The sequence below is a fragment of the Thermobia domestica genome, chromosome 1 (assembly GCF_964235325.1).
Source record: "Thermobia domestica chromosome 1, izTheDome1.hap1.1, whole genome shotgun sequence".
Taxonomy (NCBI): Eukaryota; Metazoa; Arthropoda; class Insecta; order Zygentoma; family Lepismatidae; genus Thermobia; species Thermobia domestica.
Genome location: NC_137454.1, coordinates 366,483,925 through 366,500,511, shown reverse-complemented (window position 1 = coordinate 366,500,511; position 16,587 = coordinate 366,483,925).

Here is a 16,587-nt window from a genome sequence, read left to right as displayed (position 1 = left end):
ATCTGATTTAATCTCCTTCAGGTGAATAATTTTATTAGAAACAAAGTAATAAGCTTACATGGAATTTGATTTAATCTCCTTCAGGTGAATAATTTTATTAGAAACAAAGTAATAAGCTTACATAGAATTTGATTTAATCTTCTTCAGGTGAATAATTTTATTAGAAACAAAGTAATAAGCTTACATGGAATTTGATTTAATCTCCTTCAAAGTACTGTCTTTGGCTAGCAATGCACTTATTCCAACGTTGAATACATGACTGGAAGCATTTCTGGAATGCTTTTCGAAGGGCGTTCAGTTTCTCTGTCGTGGCCCTCTTAGTGTCAGGAATAGTGCCAAGACGTTTTCCTTTAAGCATGGTTTTAATTTTTGGGAAGAGCCAGAAGTTACATGGTGCTATATCTGCAGAGAACAGCGGATGTTAACAGACAGGAATATTTTTTCGACCAAAAGCTTGCGGATCAAAAGCAAGATGTGGTACTGCGCGTTCTCATGGTGAAGAAGGATGCCATTTTTGCCCATTTCAATTTTTTCCCCCACGAACCCATACGAGATGTTTAATTCTTCGCAAAGCTCTCGAATAGTTATTCGCCTGTTTGATCAAATCATTTGTGCCAGTTTTTGCACGTTTTCATTTGTTTTTGGCGAAGAACATCACGATCCTTGTTCGTTTGCAACCGACTCCTTGCCGCTTTTGAATCGCTCATACCACTTGTAAACAGTCTACAAATGCCACCGTTTCATTGTTATACACTGATTCTAACATTTCGTGAGCTTCTTTAATACCTTTTTGAGGTTTAGAACAAAACTTAAATGTTGGCGCGCGACAGACTCTCTTTAATATGTCCACACTCCACTGCCTCTGGAAGCCAACTAACTTGTCACAACTTGTTCGAACTCGACACTGTCTATACCAAAGGTTTAGGCTTCAAGGCTTACTAGTTGAAATGTATACAACATCGATAGATGGCACTGTTCAACTACATTCACCGTAGTATCACACCTTTTATATCCAAATCAGGTACAAACTCGCGAGCCGAGCTCTCGGATTCAATCTATCATAAGATCCATAAATAATAGCAACCGCGAGTGAACACAAATCCTATTAATGGAGGTGAAGTTAGACCCCGAGTCCTAGCAATTGCGAGCCCAATAGGAATAATGAGCGCGAGCCTCATTTTGAGGACAACGAGCCTGGATTTTACCAAGTGTGAATCTGAGCTGGTGCGAGCCTCGTCGAAGTTAGTTCGCACAAAATTCACTGAAGATAGGAGCCTCAAGCCGCGCTATGCTAAACGCCGATTGCTATGATAAGGGTCAGCATTTATGGCTTTTGAAGAGGGCTGCGATGTTGCCACGTCTTTTTATACATATTTAAGAGATGCTCCGCCTATCACCTGCTAGCGCTGTAATGCGTATGCTTAGTCACACCCCTTTACTACACTACACACCAACGTCGAGTCACATCTTTCTTTTCATTCGTTTAGCTCACACACAATTGTCTGTGTCCCACGATTTAAATTGCCACCTCTGATCCTTACACACGTGGAGCTCCTCCGTGGCTAAGCGGTTAGCGAACGCGCCTTTGGCGCGGGAGACCCGGGTTCGATTCCCGGTGGGAGCTCATGTGGTTCGGATTCCACGTTAATCAGTAGGTCCACGTCTCATATAGCCTCGCTGCTGAACGGGACGTAAAACTCAAAAATCAATCAATCAAATCCTTACACACGTGGCCATAATCACAATTCCAAAACTATATATTTACTTTCAACCGCATAATTTTCAGTTATTCATGGATACTCTTGAGCCACAAGGGAAATAAACTAGACATAACCTTACTATTTTTCTATTGGCTTAATGGTGTTCCCTCTTCAGCTTTCATGGACAAAAAGCCCCTGATAAACAATTATTGCCTTATTGTTCCTAATATGGAATTTTGATTCCATATTACTCGGAAGAAAATCCAACTCTATATAAAAATAGCTGGAGGGGAAATATTATATATATATATATATATATATATATATATATATATATATAAGTGTGTGTGTGTGTGTGTTAGGATCCTAATTATTCATTGGATAATTAGTATATTGGTTTATATTTCCTGTTACATTTGATTTTAATAAGGTGCAAGTAATAACATACTCATACTTTTCATTTTCTCTCGGTTTTTGTTTTTACCGTTTCCAACATATATCATTACCAGAAAAGTACCATTTTTTTTTCAGTTTTTTGATTATTTGTTTGTTTGCTGCCAGGCATACTTTCAAATCCACCATGAAATGTTTCGTGAGTTTAAAGGAAAAAAAAAAAAAAAACTATCTTTTGAAAAATCAAACCGTGAACATAAATTCAAGATCGTGCTCTTTTTTTTCCTTCAAAGCGGAAATTATTAGATTTTCTTTTTTTTTAAATATATTTTTGAAAAATGAAGTATGCATAAAATATTTGACTGAGTTGTGCCCTCAGGATACTCATTAGGAACTATTTGTATAACGGGAGATAAAGAAGCAATAGATAATAGATATGGGAAGATTCCGTAGCTGTAGGGAATAACAACTATGTGATTCTTTTTTTAACTTCTAATTTCTAACGAAATGTTTGAAGTATCTCGTAGCTGTAGCTCTGAAAACTGAAATCCTTTGTGGTAATTTTAGTACAAGAGATCAAAAGATCTTTTTCTAAATAGTATTCTGACAGTATTACAATCATCATTATAGGTAGTAACAGTATTCTACCACCAAGTCACAGCCAGCTACTTGAAAACCTTCCATATACGACGTTGCACAACTGTCACCCTGGGCAGAATTTCAATACTCGATGCAATAGATCAGTAGTTCTCAAAGTGGGGTCCGCAAACTCCTGGGGGTCCGTGGTACCTAGCCAAGTGGTCCGAGATACCTGAAAATTGAAATATGTTTTAATAAAAATGCAACTCAGAGCTGTTATACAAGAAGTATTTTTCAGTTTTCTTACTTTACTAAGTTTCTGCCCTGTGAGTATGAATAGTTGTCTGAAAAAGGCATTGCAACATTTGATGCCTTTCCCTACTAATGTGAGCAGACCTTTTTCTGCTCTCTGCAATATTAAAACCTTAAAGCGTAATTGTCTAAATGTGGAATCGGACCTAAGATTAATGGTGACAAAACTTATTCCAGATTTCAATGCAGTTATGGAAAAACAGAAAGAATTTCATTCTCACATTAGTGACCCCACATTTGAGAACATTGTTTATCAAGTGGATTTCCTTTTTTTTTAAAAAAAAAAAAAAAGTTATTTTCAGTCTTGAAAGTTACTGTATTTTCAATTGAAATTTCGTTAATTAGAAAACAATCGTATATCTTCAGAAAAAAATACTTATTGCAATATTTTTCTTGATCTTATTCTTGTCAGTGGTAAGTCTAATTAGTATATATTTTTAACTCCATGTAAAATTTCAGATAGCACTGCAAGGGTGCCCGCAGTTCACTTTCCGAATGAACAGGGGTCCGCGTTATCGGAAACTTTGAGAAGCACTGCAATAGATATTAGACATGGGAAGATTTCAAATAACGAAAGTATTACTGATCAATATTACGACATTTCGATATTAGATATTTTCCATATTTTTTATTTATAAATTTGATATTTCAATATTTTATATTTAGATACGTATTTCCGAATATCTTGTTATTCGATATATCGATAATTTTCGTTATTTTGATAATTGCTATTTTGATATTGAATATTTTGTTTTGTTAAATATTTCATTAGTTTGCAATATTTTGATATTCGATGTTTACAATTTTGATATTTCAATATTTCTCAATATTTTGATTTTCGATATTTTGTTTTCTTTTCATATTTCAATATTTTGATATTTCATGTATCGATTTTATAATTAAATATTGCATATTTTGATTTTGATATTTCGATTTTTTTCAATTCTCATTGGTTTTCGATATTTTGTTATTCAGTATTTAAAATTTTAACACTTCAATATTTTTAAATATGTTGATATTCGATATTTCTCTTTCGATATTTCAATAATTCTCGATATTTACATTTTTGGTATTGCTATATTTTGCTATTAGATATTTTGTTTTTCTTTACTTTTATATTCCATATTTTAACTTTTGTATTTGACATCTTTATATTTGAATACTTCGATAAAATTTCGATATCTAAATCTGGTATCGAACATTTTCGACTTCTAACAATTATCTGTTTAAATATCATCACTTTGTGTACCCTAATCTAGTATCTACTGAAACCGAAAGTGATAAAAATCGACTACAACTTGCGGTTTCAATATTAATCGAGAAAATATAACCCAATGCAAACCAATTCATTCATTCTATTGATAACACAGTGACAAGTGTCCTGGCAAATACGAAGTATGGCTCAGATTAGGAGAGAATGAACCAATCGAGAGATTATTGACCAAGAAAATAGAAGGTAACAGTATTATTCTGGAGATAACACAGTGACAAGCGTCCAGGCAAATACAAAATATGGCTCAGATTAGGAGAGAATGAACCAATCGAGAGATTATTGACCAAGAAAATAGAAGGTAACAGTATCATTTTTGAGATAACACACTGACAAGTGTCCAGACAAATACAAAGTATGTCTCAGATTAGGAGAGAAAGAACCAATCGAGAGATTATTGACCAAGAAAATAGAAGGTAACAGTATTATTCTGGAGATAACACAATGACAAGAGTCCAGACAAATACAAAGTATGTCTCAGATTAAAAGAGAACGAATCAATCGAGAGATTATTGACTAACAAAATAGAAGGTAACAGTATTATTCTGGAAGATAACACAGTGATAAGTGTCCAGGCATTTACAAAGTATGTCTCAGATTAGGAGAGAATGAACCAATCGAGAGATTATTGACCAAGAAAGTAGAAGGTAACAGTATTATTCTGGAAGATAACACAGTGACAAGTGTCCAGACAAATACCAAGTATGTCTCAGATTAGGAAAGAATGAACGAATCGAGAGATTATTGACCAATAAAATAGAAGGTAACAGTATCATTTTTGAGATAACACAGTGACAAGTGTGAAGTGCAGGTCTTTACCCTGTACTAATTTGCATTCCAATATGCGAATGATTGAATTTGCATATTAATATTTAAATGAAAATATAAGTAGTATTTATTTATCATATATTATTTTTTTAAGACTGATATTATTGGATAGGTTGTTTCATACGACTGCAACTATTTTGTGTAAATTGTTGTATATCTATTGTTATTAAGCCATAGTGAAATAATTAAGTGCACAGAAACTGTATTGATTATTGTATGTTTCAGATCTATCTACCTCGATTCTTTAACATGAGAAGCCACATAGTGAATTATTAATCTTGATATTATTTTTTTAGGTAAAAAAAAAGACTTCTTATATACTATTTTATTCAGCATTGGACTTGAAGAAATCTAAAAGGTTTTTTTTTTCTTTCCTCGTTCACAGTTGGGCATCTAGAATACGAAACAAAATGAAGAAATAGTAGCCACCTACTCATGCTATAGCCCACTAAATAAGAGGGGAATTACTATAATATCGCATCTGAGTTAACATGGCTACAAATATGTGGAAAAGAGGGAAAGGTTAGCACTACTGCTACCAACTTTATGTAGGTTTCGGTAATATCCCACGCACGATGCCTGTTGCATTAGCACTTTTCGAAATATATAGCACCTCAAAGGAGCAATGGTTGGTTTTGTCAGCCGTCACTGTGGTTATCAGTGGTCGAGGCTAGCTAATAGTTGCCATGATGCACGTGACTCTGAAATTTTATGTAGCTGTTTACTCTGTTTTACTAAAATATGTAGAGGCAGTAGTATGAAGCATAATTATTCTTGGAAACATATCACGCACGTGTATGTTGTATTTGTATTAACACGGGTCCCGTCGATAAGAATAGTTTATATTCTTTTCTATTTAAATAACGTTTTCGAAAGCTCTCCTCATGTCACCCTCTCCCAGAAGGTGGGCGGGGTCATTGAGCGGACGACAGTGAAGGCCTAGCGACTCCAGGAAAATATTTTTTTTTCATAGTTTTTGTGTATGTCATATGTTGTTTTATATTTGTATACTTTATCCATATTCCAGAGATTATTTCTTGTTACCAATAACCATTAATTCTTTGTACAGATTTTAATTATTTCATAAATCCCATATAATGGGGATGTTTGGCATCACAGCAGATGACAGGGGTGGTTTAAAAACAACTGTCTTGTGGGTAGAGATGGCAGCACATACTTGGTTGACTTTGGTGCTGTGAGTTTGGACAATATTTTATATATTTTAAAATGTTTGCAGCGATTTTTAGTTACTGTATAGACACCAACATATGAGTGAAATATATTGCTGGATTCCACAAAGCTCAAGAAAGCAGGGTATATATAGACTTTTCTGTTATATACAACACTGGCAAAGATATTTGGGATAAAATAAATCCATTTGTATTATTGCTTGTCGAAAGCCTTTGTACTAGCCACCTAGGTAGAACGTGGCCTGAAGCATATTGCTTCTTGCACAAATGACAGGACCGGGTCGAGGCTAGATCTTCCTATTGTGTGGAAAGTTAAAGATAGACGATTGCCGCGGGAAGGGGGAGAAAGTGAGTTTTTTTGGTTGGTGATGGTTCACAGTACTTGTGGTGTGAATGTTTTTTTTTTCTCGGAAGTGGACGAGGGGTGAAAAAAAAAAGGGACAGACGGGCAGAGAGTGCTGGTTTTTGGAAGTGCTGTGGATAGCTTAAAGATTAAATCGGAGAGTTCTGGTGTTGTTTATTATGATGAGTGGCCAAACAATAATCGTAAAGAGAATACCAAAACAGTTCTTGCATCCGGTTTTAAATGAAGTGACGAGATGTTTTTAAAGGATTGCTAAGAAAAGTGTGGTTGTTATCGCTTGAATCTCTCTCTCTCTCTCTCTCTGCATTTACATGGATACAGTGGTATAGTTTGTCTTATTATATGTGTGGTATAGAGACACCTCATTCAGTAGTTCAAAAGGTTGAAAATGTTATCTCAGTTTCACCGTCAACAGCATAACTAGTGTTCGCCAGCGCAGGCGTTATCGGCACAATCCAAGACAACGGACTGAGCCAGAGCTGTTGTCTCGTCTCGGGACTAAGTCGACAGTGAGCCATACTCTTGGACAGCGTTATTCCAGTGACTTACACTTCACAGTCCCTGGAAGAGTTTGTGTTCTTCAGAGATTGGCGGTCTGGACTAAAATGTATCAGAACCCCCCCCCCCTTCCAAGACACCACAGACTAAACTTGGAGGTCTCATCTCATTAGCAGCAATTGATGAACGGTAGGATGCTACCATCTTTAGTAGAAAGAAGAAAATCTCAAGAAGAACTTTCACGACATCTTAAGGGGGTCTCGAAAATAAAGCAGTAAATGCCAGTGATTAAGGGAATCGTTGTGAACAATATTAAGCTTGTGGATTTTGGATTCATAAGTAAAGTACATATAATTATTGGGTGACCTTTAGATATATACATGTAAACATTTGAGAAAGAATATTATTATTATTATTTTAGTGGTCTCAAGTAGTGAAACGTTTTATGTGGCTTGTTTTGGGTTTCGTTGGATCTAGACCACGAGTGAATTAATATATATCTGTACCAGATGATTGGTGTGAGGCTGTGCACGGCGCAAAATAAAGAATAATAGGTGTAAAGTGTTTCTGAACTGCTTGTCAACATATTAAAGGTTTACATATATATAGCAGACATACTGGTGTTAGTTGCTGTTTTTCCTTCTACGAGTCCGTAAGTACCTTCAGTTTACTGCTCTATGATTGTGTTTTCCCTTTCAGGAGAGTCTACATGGGGAGAATTCCCTGTGTTTTCTGTATGCTGTAGAACTTCCCAAATTAGGCATGGGAAGAAAGGAAATAGAATCCAGTAGTACTGGAACAGGTAGTGGTGGTAAGAAGTAACAAATTGACACCATATATAAAATGTGTGCACCTTTTAATTAAGAGATAGGGGAGTGGAGATTTTTTTTCTTTCTTTCGTTTACCCCCCCCCTTTTTGGCTTCTTACTGAACTTCATCTAGACAGCTATCTGATTCATTTTAAAATGGTTTTGGTGTCACCAGTACTAGCCCTGAGTGTAGTAAATGTGGACTACAACAAGTATAGTGCATTATACTGAGTAGTGGCGGCTCTGAGGGAAGTCCCCAAGGTGCAGCTTCTTTCTCGTTTTACTATAAATCCCCACTACATGGTAGATGTTAAATTTGTGCCTACCTGGAAGAATGCACTACACAATTTTTGGCGCCCAAGCGTAAATGGCAGTTCAATAATCACAGATTTACTTATGTGAATTATTGAATTATTATGTCAGCATACAGAAACACTTTTGAGTTTAAATTTTCGGGTCTTTATATATTATTCCGAGCATGTTTCCAAGAATAGCCTTATAGTGTGTATGAAATTTCGTATTCGTTCTTATGTATTTTTTTATGGAGTTTTTAGAAAGCATTTAGAGAACTAGCACTTTCGTGGTTTGGGGGGAGAATATTTTGTGTGTATTAATATTAGATATATTGATGGTTAAGACTCGCGCGCAGGCAAGAATGGAAGAAATTAATCTTGAACTAGGACAGAGAGTTGACAATCTCTCTGAGGATGTAACGGAGGAATCTGAGCTTAGAGGAAATGATGTCTCTCGTGACATCGCTCAGACGCCACCGGAGGTTACTCCAGATGCTCCATCCGGAAATGCTACAGAAACAGCGAATTGCTTGCAGGTAGAGATAGGGAATGCTGGGAATGTAAATTTAGTTGTGCTGCTAGAAGAGTTGTTAAAGGGACAACAAAAATTAGATAAGAAACTAGAACAGGTGCGTAAGGAAACAAAAGAAAGTGCGGCGCTTCTAGAGGAGAAACTAGAATCTAATAATAGGAACCTGGAAAAGGGAATAGAACAGGTACGAAAGGAAAATCAAGAAAGTAATAAGAAATTGGAGCATAGGTTATCTCAGGTTCAAGAAAAATTAGAACAAAGTGAGTGTAAACTTGTTCAGAGGATTGAACAAAACACTTGTGAATTACGAACGCAGTTAACAAGTACTAGGGAGGAGTTGAGCTCACATATTGTTGATACTAACACAAAACTAGGACAGCTAGAACAAAATGCGGACAGGGTTGCCAGTACCGTTGAGGAAAATTACGTAGAGTTATCAACGGGGTTGCAACAGGTTTCATCTAGTGTCGAACAGAACATTAGAGTTGTCTCGGAAAGGGTAGAGAATGTGGAAACTTCAGTGACTCGCGTGCATGAGCAAATGAGGCGTGTGGAAGTGAATTTAAATTCTGAGATTTCACGGATAAGGGGGGAAATCCAACAGGAAACGCCTCTCGAAGAGATTCGCTCTGAATGCAATAGCAGCATTCAGCGGATGCAGGAGACTGTAGAAGGGGTATACGAGAAAATAGAAGGGCAGCTGTCTCAGTGGAAGGAGACGGTGCAACGTGAGACAACTGAGCTATTGGACGGGAGATTAGCTACTCTTTCAGCTACATCACACCGTGCTGACTCTCCATCGTCCACACAACATATCTCTTCGAGACGCGATCTGGTGGGTTCTCACCCTGAAAACCTAGTACACACCCGTGAGACAGTGACTCATGAGGAACCGTCAACCTCACGTACTGGTGCACATGACCAGCAAAACAGAGTTCAATTGGCAACCGCCCTAGGGTTCCTACACAGGGAGTTGACATTACCTACATACCATGGTAATGAAAGTGAGACAGTGACTCACAACTTCCTGGTCGATTTGGACCGGTACTTTGAGTTAACTGGTGTACCTGACGACTTGCGCTTGAACTTAGTTTCTAAGTGTTTACGTAATACAGCATATAATTGGTACCAAGTAGTGTCAGGGAAGATAAAGTCATATGAGGAGTTTGTGAGTCACTTTCGGGACACTTACTTAAGCGAAGAGAGACTTGCAAACTTAAGGGCAGCAATCTTAACTTCCCATTATGACCAGCGTATACACAAAGTGCCTTCCGACTACTTGTTGGAACTGTTGCACAAGAACAGTATACTCTCACCACCCATGGCTGACCAAACACTTCTCAAGGTACTCCCTCGTCAACTTCCAAATTGGTTGTTCCGTTCAATTGTCTCCTCTCGCCCCACGAGCATATCACAGTTATTGAACCTCGTTCAGGAACTCCAGACTTCGATTAAGGAGAAGGAGTACTATACAAACACCAGGAAGGGAGTGAATATGTTGGAGTTGGAAATAAACAACAGATCAGAAAGCTCCCCAGGTCAAAATGGTAGGAATTCTCGCAAAAATGAAAGGAGATTCCGAGAGCAGAGAATGCCCTATCAGAGAAGGAGAAATGAGCGAGAGGGAAGGAATACTCCACCTCATAACGCTAGCAATGAGCATGGGGGTGCGTCCACCTCACGTGGTCGTGGGACTGGTCCCCGTAACGAGGCTCAACGACGAACGAGGGGACATAGGGGAAGTACAAGGTCATACTCCAACCAACAAAGGAATGTTTATCGGGGGGACGAGCAGGTGCAGGTCCTTGAAGCGTATGATGTGAGAAGAGAAATAGGAAATACCAATACAAACACTTATCCAGACACAACTGATCGTGGAAATTCCACGAACAGACAATGAGGTGTGTCTGCACACAATTGGAACGACGGTAGGACGGGGAAACTGACGAATACTCTGGCTGAGTCGACGAACTTGAAACCCAAGTGTGTGCAAAATAGGGAAAAAGAAATAAATTATGAAGAAAATGAGACCGAAATAAAAGAGCTATTGTTAAACTCAGAGGAAGTAGATAAATCTTGTATAACTTGTGATAGGATTATGACGCGAACATATTTTAATACTAAGGATTTAAATACTATTACATTGTTGTGTAGAGATGGGCAGGAAGCTAAAATAAACAAAACAACTTTTGAAGAGGCAAATTCAATTTTCAAAGATCTTTTGGACACTAGTAATGAACCGATGCCCAGCAACAATCTAATAACTCTTCCTGAAATCCACACTATTGTTTTCTCACAACCAGTAGACGCCCTACTTGATACAGGTGCGAGTGTGTGCGCCTTGTCAACGGAACTATGGGATAAAGTTCGAGATTACCACCCTCCCCCTACTTTTCTCAAGGCGAATAATATTCGCGTAACATCTGCGTTTGGAAAGAAAGCTGCTACCATAGTGGGTCAAACTATGCTAGAACTAGAGTTTCAAGGGAAAATATTTCATACTGTAGGGATTATTGTAACGGGACTGAATCGTTCATTGATACTTGGGTCCAACTTTTTCAATGAATCACGTGCCATATTGGACTATGCTAAAGGGACTCTACATCTCAGTAATCCACATGATGTAGAAATACAGTTTAGAACAATAGATTGCAATGCTGCCGATTTAGTTGTACGTAGTATCGAGTGGCAGATGGATTGCCCGAGCACTGGGACTCCGGTAAGGGAGTTAGGGGATGCGAAATTTGATGAAATTTACCTGTCAGATGAAGGACAGAAGGCCATGCCTGTGCATATAGCAGCCATAGAGGAATGTAAGACCGTAAAAAAGACGGCCATCCGAGCGCTTAGGTTGGAGGGAAGATACCCAACCACACAAGAGCTGGCAAATTATGTTTTCTCGGCGTCCGACTGGATGAAAGTCCGAACTCGAGCATCACTCTCAGAAATAAAAGAGTACGTAGACAACTACACTGATCTCACAGAGACAGAGAGAGAACAATTGAAGGCAGTATTGATAAAGCACCAGGCACTTTTCGATGTCAAGCCTGGTTGCATATCCAATTATGAGCACAAGATCGAGATAACGGACGAACGTCCTGTAAAAGCGAAAATATATCCGTATCCCTTGAAATACCGGAACCAGGTTTCCAACGAGATTAATCGATGGTTAGCCTGGGGTATCATTCGCAAACAAGCTACTGCCTTTGCAAATCCGCTTGATGTTATTCCCAAGAGTGATGGAAGAGTAAGGGTGTGCATTGATGGCCGTGCCTTAGGGAGGATATCGAATTCGGAATGTGATCGTCCAATTCCACCTCTGTCTGTACTTCAAGACATGTGTGATAAGTCCTGGTTTAGCTCGGTCGATGGTGTGGAGATGTTCTTGCAGATCAAAGTACGAGAAAGTTACCAGAAGTACCTCGACTTCCTTCATGAGGGTATTTCATATGTTTTCCAAAAACTACCTTTTGGCACTAAACAGAGCCTAGCATCATGTGTACGAGCTCTGGATTCTATTCTAGGACCAGAGGTGAGAGAGTTTTGTGGCCAGTACGTTGATGACCTTGTAATTGGAGATACGTCGTTTGATGAGCACATGCGTCATCTTGATGAAGTACTCACTTTGTTAACTGCAGGAGGCCTGACTCTGAGACTGAAGAAATGCGAGTTTGCTCGTAGAAAAATTGCCATACTTGGGTACCAGCTTTCTCAACACGGAATTGGGAAGGATCCGGAGAAAGTGAAGCGTGTGATGGAATTTAGGTCACCCAGAAACGTAAAAGAATTACGCTCATTCATTGGCTATTGTCAATATTACCGCTGCTTCAGCCGGAGGTATTCAGAAGTACTATTTCCATTATTTGGCCTACTAAAGAAGAACGTAAAGTTCAAGTGGGAACCTTGCCATCAGGAGGCAATGAACAGGATCAAGGACATTTTCCAGGAGGAAGTAGTATTAAAGAGGCCCCTACCTGAGAAGCAACTCATTCTCGAGTGTGATGCCTGCGATTTTGCATGTTCTTCTCTGCTCTATCAGAGGGACGACAATGATGAAATAAGGATCATAGGATTCTCGTCGCGCGTGTTCAACGCCGCAGAACGGAATTATTGCATCACCGAGAAAGAGTTTGCAGGACTTATCGATGGAGTGATCAAATTTAAACAATTCTTGGTTGGAAATAAATTCAAAATTAGATCGGATCACCAGGCACTAAAGTTCATCCTGCTCTGTCGACTAACGAACCAGAGGATTTCACGGTGGGTTTTAACACTCTCGAACCTAGACTTCGAGTTTGAGTTTGTTAAATCCAGTGAGAACATAAGTGATTACCACTCTAGATACCCTCCGCACGTGCAGGAAGACCTGAGTATGTGTAGGAAACCTGTCTTACAAGAATCCCTTATGGCAATTCTGACGGAGGTTCCATGCGAATTGCGTAATCTCATCGCAATTCTTCCAGAGATGCAATCCTCTGATCCAACTTACGGGAAGATTAAAAAGGGTCTAGAGGAAAACGTGGACTCACCGAAATTGAAAGGGGATCGTCATCGATACCAATTGTTAAATGGACGTCTCTGTAAACGAGACCGGGATGGAGTCAGAATTTGCATTCCAGAAGTGTTAGTAGCTCCGCTGCTTGACTATTACCATACAGATCGGGGGCACATGTCGGCCAGCAAGCTATTACCACTTCTGTCAGAGTATTTTGTATGGCCTAAAATGCGTGCATGTATAAGGAAGTTCTGTGGATCCTGCGTAATCTGTCAAAAGGCCAACCCACCACACTGTTACCTCCCAGGACCTCTTAATCCGGTAGTAGTTGACCGCCCAAACTATTTAGTGTGCATTGACTGGTGCGGGCCTTTGACTCGAGGAATTGGAGGCGTCAACTATATTTTGGTCTTCTATGATGCTTTTTCTAAGCTTGTGTCGTTGTATGCTTGCAGAAAAGCTAACGCTATCACGGCTCTTAGGAAACTAAAGCAATTTCTAAAACTGTGTCCCGGTGTGGAAGTCGTCCTCACGGACAAAGGCTCTCAGTTCACCTCGGAGCAGTGGAAGAGAGAAGTGTCAAGTTTGGGCATAAAGCATGTCATGTCAACGCCATATTATCCGCAAGGAGAAATGGCGGAAGTGGCAGTTAAGCCTACAGTTCGCATACTTCGCAAATATTGTCACGACAATCAAAAGACGTGGCCTAAATTTCTAGACAAAGTCGAGAGATGCCTTAATTCAGCGAAACACTTGTCGACTGGCGTCTCGGCATACTATTGCCATTTTGGTCAATCCATGTCTCGTGACATTGCCAGGATCTTCGATATTCCGGAGATTGAGAAACGCCATGACTTGCAGTATTACGTTCAAATTGCAGGTAGGAACCTTGCGAAGAATGCTGCTGCACGCAAGAAATACTTTGACAAACACCATCGTACAGTCGAGTACGAAGTCGGAGATCTAGTGTTGGCTAGAATATTTCCTAAATCAGATGCGTTAGCCGGTGTATCAAGGAAGTTAATGTTGTTATTTTCCGGTCCATGGCTTATAGTGGACAAGTCAGACAAAAACGTGTACACATTGGCTGATCCAGTTTCTAAAGAAACAAAAATGAAGAGAAATGGCTACTTAATTAAACGCTTCTTGCAAAGGGAGAATTTAGCAGTGGATCGTGTGGAGGAAAACAATAAAGACATGACAAGACAGTAATGTAATAGTAATTTACAGTGTGTTGAAGAAAACTAGGAGACATACCTGAAAGGACTTGGCAAGTCTAGGAATTATACAAAATATGTAAGCATATTTGCGTTAATGTATATACTTAGAATTTCAGTTTAGACATTTTAGGAAATTTATTGTGATTTTGTATATTGTTCAGCTATGTAAAAACCTAATGGAGTAATTTCACATACTATTATTGCTTGTTGAATCATTTAATTTCTATTCGATATTTTGTGGTACAGTCATACAGGTGAAAACTCTGGAAATATGAACTGTTGTAGTTACAACCTTTCAAATTTCCAGGGGGGAATTGTGAAGTGCAGGTCTTTACCCTGTACTAATTTGCATTCCAATATGCGAATGATTGAATTTGCATATTAATATTTAAATGAAAATATAAGTAGTATTTATTTATCATATATTATTTTTTTAAGACTGATATTACTGGATAGGTTGTTTCATACGACTGCAACTATTTTGTGTAAATTGTTGTATATCTATTGATATTAAGCCATAGTGAAATAATTAAGTGCACAGAAACTGTATTGATTATTGTATGTTTCAGATCTATCTACCTCGATTCTTTAACATGAGAAGCCACATAGTGAATTATTAATCTTGATATTATTTTTTTAGGTAAAAAAAAGACTTCTTATATACTATTTTATTCAGCATTGGACTTGAAGAAATCTAAAAGGTTTTTTTTTCTTTCCTCGTTCACAGTTGGGCATCTAGAATACGAAACAAAATGAAGAAATAGTAGCCACCTACTCATGCTATAGCCCACTAAATAAGAGGGGAATTACTATAATATCGCATCTGAGTTAACATGGCTACAAATATGTGGAAAAGAGGGAAAGGTTAGCACTACTGCTACCAACTTTATGTAGGTTTCGGTAATATCCCACGCACGATGCCTGTTGCATTAGCACTTTTCGAAATATATAGCACCTCAAAGGAGCAATGGTTGGTTTTGTCAGCCGTCACTGTGGTTATCAGTGGTCGAGGCTAGCTAATAGTTGCCATGATGCACGTGACTCTGAAATTTTATGTAGCTGTTTACTCTGTTTTACTAAAATATGTAGAGGCAGTAGTATGAAGCATAATTATTCTTGGAAACATATCACGCACGTGTATGTTGTATTTGTATTAACACGGGTCCCGTCGATAAGAATAGTTTATATTCTTTTCTATTTAAATAACGTTTTCGAAAGCTCTCCTCATGTCACCCTCTCCCAGAAGGTGGGCGGGGTCATTGAGCGGACGACAGTGAAGGCCTAGCGACTCCAGGAAAATATTTTTTTTCATAGTTTTTGTGTATGTCATATGTTGTTTTATATTTGTATACTTTATCCATATTCCAGAGATTATTTCTTGTTACCAATAACCATTAATTCTTTGTACAGATTTTAATTATTTCATAAATCCCATATAATGGGGATGTTTGGCATCACAGCAGATGACAGGGGTGGTTTAAAAACAACTGTCTTGTGGGTAGAGATGGCAGCACATACTTGGTTGACTTTGGTGCTGTGAGTTTGGACAATATTTTATATATTTTAAAATGTTTGCAGCGATTTTTAGTTACTGTATAGACACCAACATATGAGTGAAATATATTGCTGGATTCCACAAAGCTCAAGAAAGCAGGGTATATATAGACTTTTCTGTTATATACAACACTGGCAAAGATATTTGGGATAAAATAAATCCATTTGTATTATTGCTTGTCGAAAGCCTTTGTACTAGCCACCTAGGTAGAACGTGGCCTGAAGCATATTGCTTCTTGCACAAATGACAGGACCGGGTCGAGGCTAGATCTTCCTATTGTGTGGAAAGTTAAAGATAGACGATTGCCGCGGGAAGGGGGAGAAAGTGAGTTTTTTTGGTTGGTGATGGTTCACAGTACTTGTGGTGTGAATGTTTTTTTTTCTCGGAAGTGGACGAGGGGTGAAAAAAAAAGGGACAGACGGGCAGAGAGTGCTGGTTTTTGGAAGTGCTGTGGATAGCTTAAAGATTAAATCGGAGAGTTCTGGTGTTGTTTATTATGATGAGTGGCCAAACAATAATCGTAAAGAGAATACCAAAACAGTTCTTGCA